The following is a 6,031-nucleotide window of genomic DNA, read 5'->3' as shown; positions in this document are numbered from 1 at the left end:
TCAGTATTATTAGTAGTATTGTGTGTAGTATTGTGTGTGTGTGTGTAGAGAGGAGAGAGGAGAAGGCGGAGGCGGGGGAACAGGAGGGAGGGAGAAGGAGAATGGAAGACCAATTAGAAGGCTAACAATTCCAATAGTTCAGGATAGTGATGGTGGTGACTTAAACTAGGATGCTTATAATGGAGATAGAAGTGGAAGGATTTGGGATATGTTTTGGAGATGTGGTTGATTTACTTGATACAATCATTACAGAAATAATGTAGCTTGAGAAGAGGAGGAGACCTAGTACCCTGGGGACTCCAGGAGAAAGAGGCAGCAAAGGAGACTGAAGAGGAACAGCCAGTGAAGTGGGGGGAGAACAGTGGATTGTGGCATCAGAGAAAACAAAAGTTGAAAATTTCAAGAAGGAGATTGCAAATTAACTAATGCTACTGAGAAGTAAAGTTAAATAAGAGCAACAGGGACATTAGCTTTGAGAGTCACTGATGATCTAGACAAGAGCATTCTCAGTGGAGTAGATATGAAGAGAGAATAGAAGTGAGGAAGGAAGCAGTGCTTCTGGTCAGCTCTTAAATCACAGAGGATTATATCAAGAATAGATAGAACAGGTATTATGTTCTCTAAGAGAGAACAGGGACAGCAGACATGTACTATGTTCCTAATGCAAATTTACGAAAACGTCACTATATAATTTATGTGTATTTCCTAACTGTAGACCCAAGTATATATCATTAGAACTGTGATCTGTCGCTATGTGAATGCTATTGAATGGAGCATAGGCATAGTGATCCTTCATGTAGCTGCACTCCTAGGGATGTGCTAAGTAACTCACTCTGTTGAGGGCAATAATTTAATATATTTCAAGCTAGAAATAGTGCAAAATGCATAGTTGAAGTTGTGTATGTGTGTGTGTGTGTGTTTACTGCCTCCTGCAGCTTCCAAATCACTGATCAGGTGTTTTTTGGGTTTTTTTCTGCATTAAAAAAATGCTTTCTTGATGTTTTTCCATTAACCGAATGTTTGCTAAAGCTTTGTCTTCTGTATTTTCTCGAAACCTGCTTTTCTAATAGCTTCTTGGTGTATAATATAATGTCCTGCCACTATCTGAGGTTGAGGAATAAAAGTTTCTGAAATTTGTTTCTATATGTCTTTAACTTTATGGTGTCTTGTTGGCATTGTTACTTTTATCAATCAAGTAGATCATCAGTGGACTTTTATGGCTATTTTCTCTCTTACTAAAAAGTTTCAATTTCCTATGTGTGCTTCTGACCCATGATTTCAAACATTGAGCACTTCTTTTTTTTTTTTTTTTTGCCATCATAGTAGCTGCGCTTTATTTTCTAGCTAAACTAAAATAGTCTAGCAGAGGAGATGCAGATAGTCTATGTTGGTGATCAGATTAATTCAGCCTGAAGATCCTTAGATATACAATTCCAGATAGTAAGCTAGTACTAGGGCATGATAGAAGCTTAAAGTGTATTAGTTGTTGTCATAGTTTGCCTTAAATGTCTAATAATATTGGTGCATGTTTAAATGTGCAAGCCAGTAGTTCTGTGATTCAAGCTATTGATTAGTAATAAAAGCAGAAGGTATTATGCTTTGAAGAAAGAAGTTTTAATTGTTAGGTAGTCATATACTGAGACTCTCTGACGAAAGGCAAATTTAGTTATCACTCATGTCTGACCTTTCACTTTCCAAACTCAGAAACTGAATAGATTTAGATAACAACGGATACTTGTTTTTGTAACATTGGGCTAATTGTATAAAGCATAGACTGGGACTTGCCCAGTTAACACATTTTGTTTCATATTCCAGAACTTCTGATTTATACAGTCAGGTAATTTCACCTAATTCACGTGAATGGACAAACTGAGGCAGTTTTTTTTTTTCTTTTAAGGAAAGTATGTAACTTGGCCTTTTGTTCCTCATCCTCCTACAACAAGAAAGTTTCAGGAATCTATATAGTGAAGTCAGGGGAGAAGACAACCCTCACGTTTTGCGTATATGTAATCTATTCTTTTCACTTAAAAGTGCATAGCAAAGAAAACCAGTGAATAATAAAGATTTGAACAGTTTAAAACTTTTTAAGGAACAACTTTGAGGTATAATGAATGTACTGTAAAATTCATTCTTTCATAGTATACAGTTCTGTGGTTTTTGGTTGTGCAACCATCTTCACTATCTAACCCCTTCCCCAAACTCATAAGCACTAGCAGTCACTCTTTATTCCCCTACCCCCTAGCCCTAAGCAGCCACTAATCTAATTTCTGTTTCTATTGATTTGCCTTTTCTGACATGTCGTATAAATGTAATCAATCATAAAATGTGTGGCTTTGTGTGTCTCACTTCTTAGCATATTTTCAAGGTTTATCCATGTTGTAGCATGTGTCAGTACTTCCTTTTGATGGCCACAAATAGTCCGTTACGTAGATAGACCACAGTTTGTTTGTTTATGCCTCAGTGGTGGGCATTGGATTGTTTCTAGTTTTGTGTTATGAATAATGCTGCTGTGAACATGTATGTACATGTTTTATGTGTGTGTGAGCCTGTGTTTTTAATTCTCTTGAGTATATACCTAGGAATAGAAGTGCTTTATTTTACAGTTTATCTTATTGTTTCTTAAATAATACAGTGTTGACTAGTCCAGTGAATAGAACGTGTCAGATGTATCTCCATACTGAAAAATTAATTTAGCCACAGAGCTAGGGATATTACGCCATTTTTCATCTTTGGTTATTTAAAGAGACTTTTATATTTAATGTGGATTGAGGAAATCTCATCGGCTCTTTTGAGTCTGCCCATTTTCTTGGAAGGATGGCTATGTATTTTGATAATACTTTTTTCTTTTAGGAAAAGTAAGATTTATTGAAGTACATTTCAAGAGAGAAACAGGCTACACCAGAGAGGGCTGTAGCCTATTTCGGTAATACTTCTAATTCTGATTTCACTTTTGCTCCATCTTGATTACTCTAAAAATTTTATCAGTTGAATGTTTGGATGCAAATTAAGAAAAGAAAGTCTAATAGCTTCTAAGCAATAATGAGGCTTTTTTAGTACTGAAAAGTCCAGATAGCACTGGTTTCAGGCAAGACTTGATCTTCCTCTCTGACTAGGGCACTGTTCCCTGATGGCTTAAACAGAAGTCCCAATCAAATTTTATTGGCCCTGATTAATCTGCCTTGGGTTGTATGCTCATATTTGGTCAGGATTTAGGATAAGATAGAGCTGGAAATGCGTACCATCCAAGTTAGGGTTCTCCTAGGAAAGGGAGGAAGTATGTATGTGCTGATAGAAAAAAATACATATTTCACTGCACTTGAGTCTGTATCTGATAACCTACTGAATTCAGAAAGCTTATCTTTTCTCATAAGACCAACCCTTTTCATTTTCTAGCCTTTCCTGAGAATCCTTTATATGTCTCTGCCTTTTTATTCTTAAGTATTTGTTTTGGTAAAGTATGCTATAGTGTTGTTACACAAAAATGGTTCTTTTATTTTAAAAAATGTGTGGGCTGCGTTCATAGTCACCATGTCGGAGTGTTTTGGGTTTTTGCTCAGTGATAGTCTTTCTTGATACAAGAGTGGGATTTTCAGTGACCAGTGTAACTTGAGTTTTGTCTAAAGCAGCATCTCTATGTGACTTCCCGCTAATTCTAATAAATAACAGAGCAAAGGAATAAATAGGGTGGTTTTAACATCAATGAGAAAAATGCAGATAAGTGTTAAGTGTTTCTATGTATCATATGAATTTTATTTGGTTTAATAACTTGTATTGTTGTTAGTCTGTTTTTTATTTTTTTATTTTTTTTGGCTGCACTGATACTTCCTGTAGTTTTATTAGCCAAAGTAAATTATATGGCTAAACCTAATGTCAGTGGGGCCAGGGAATACTTTACTCCCACAAATGGGAAGCATTGCAAAGTTACACAGCAGTGAACATGGTGTGTAATTCTAATAAGGGATGGAGTGAAGAATTAGGAATGATTTCTCCTTAGAGTGACTAAATTAGGATTATGTAAGAGTCTAATTGAGTAAATTTAAATAATCTGATTAAAACCACTAATAATGTTCCAACTCAATAATAAATGATACTTGATTTACTGCTACTTCTGAGAAAGCAACTATAGTGATACTTTGTTCAAATCCTCGATTTCTGAAGACATTTGCTGAGTTACTTAGTGATTCTTAATACTAGTCTCTCGTGTTAATTGTAAAAAGAGCTGAAGTCCTTGCTCGTGTTGTCTTAAATTATTAACCAATTCTTATTCTTTCTCTAAAATTTACTAGTCAAAGTACATATCAGCTGTTACAATAATTTTATATCAGCTAGGATAGAATTTGAGAAAAGATGGAGCACTTAAAGTTAACATTTTGAAACATCTAGATCATCTAAGTAACATTTCAGGAACATTGTACGCAGTTCCCATAGAAGGAATTGTGGTTGTTTTTGTCTTTTATTTTTTAGAACTTCCAATTCTGGTGAAGTGACTTTGTAGATTTTGAGGAATCTAGGTTTTAATGGCCAGATAGTGTTTTTCCTACTGATTTAAGTATCTTTTACCACAAGAAAAGGATGTTTTGAAAAACCAACATTCCATAGAGTATGTTTGGATAACAGTGTTGTGTGCCATAGCTATTAGTTAGGATTAGGCTTTAACTATATGAAATAATAATAATAATGATAATAATAATAACCTTCAATAATAGTGGCTTATACAGGAAAGAATTATAGAAAACAAATCTTTTTGTTTTGAAATGCAGCTAAACATATATTTGGATTTAAAAGGAGCCCGGATTTTAATATATTTCAGCTAATCCAAGACTATCTATCGATTTAAAATGGACCGTTATTTTTGTACCACTAGGGAAAAAAATTGCTGCCAATTGTAAAATACACTCCAATTTTAGAGATGTTAAAATGTGGGAAAAGTGCATCATTGACATTAACTTTTTTCATGTCTGGCTTTTGTCTCCTCCCATTTCTTTCTAATCAGTTGAAGGGATAATTATTTCATGTCACCAAGAACTCTGGTCAAATGCAAATAAACTAGGCAAAAATAATGCACAATACTTTTAATAGTAGCACTTGTTAACATCAATTATATACCCAGTTAGTCTTTTCTTAAAAAGCTGAGCTAACAAGTTAAAGTATGACTACTCTGCATTAGTTACCTATAGCTGTATAACAGCCTACTTCAAAACTTAGTAACTTTGACCATTTTTAGTTGACATTTTAATTTGGTAACTGTAGATTCATAATGAAGTTGTAAAAAAATATAGAGAGATCCCGTGTACCCTTTGCACAGTTTCTCCCAATGGTAAATTTTGCAAAATTAGTATAATATCACAGCCAGGGTATTGGCATTGATACAATCTACTGATCTTACTCAGATTTCACCAGTTTACTTGCATTCTGTGTGTATGTGTTGGTGTGTGTGCATACATTTTGTCACCTGTGTATGTTTGTGTATTCATTCACCACTGCCGTCAAAGCAGTGAACGGTACTAACACTAAAGATACCCCTCATGTTGCCATTTCGTAAGCATGCCCCCTACCCAGCTCCCTCTCACTGCTGACCTGCTACCCTCTCTCCCATCCCTAACCCCTGGCAACCACTGTCTGCCATTTCTAAATTTTATCCTTTCAGAAAAATTATATTTTCTCACGATTCTGTGGATCTGAAGTTGGGGAAGAACTCAGTTTGGGTGTTTTTGTCTTTTCACGTAGTATCTGCTGGACTCTTCTGGGATTGGAGAATCCAGGATGGTGTCAGTCCCATACCTGGAACCTTGGTGCTGGCTTTCAGTTACTTGCTCCTGCCCACAACCTTTCTCATGCAGCTTGTTTTCCTACAGGGCCTCACTCCACATGTCAGTAGAACCTGGACTTTCTTACATGATATCTCAGGGCTTTAAGGAAGTAAAAATTGAAGCTACCAGGTCTCTCTTGACCTAGGCGGAAAACTGACACCGCCTCACTTGTGTAGCAATCTGTTGATTGGTTGGAACAATCATAAATATAAATGGGAGAG

At 35.6% G+C, this 6,031-nt stretch overlaps 1 protein-coding gene across 2 annotated transcripts in view; it reads left to right on the top strand.

The window, feature by feature from the left end:
* Positions 1-6,031, top strand: part of SPPL3 (signal peptide peptidase like 3) — a 101,074-nt gene that overhangs the window by 36,424 nt on the left and 58,619 nt on the right. The window lies entirely within an intron of this gene.

This window comes from Pteropus medius, unplaced genomic scaffold, assembly GCF_902729225.1.
Source record: "Pteropus medius unplaced genomic scaffold, Ma_sr-lr_union100, whole genome shotgun sequence".
Lineage (NCBI taxonomy): Eukaryota > Metazoa > Chordata > Mammalia > Chiroptera > Pteropodidae > Pteropus > Pteropus medius.
This window is presented reverse-complemented; position numbering and strand designations above follow the sequence as displayed.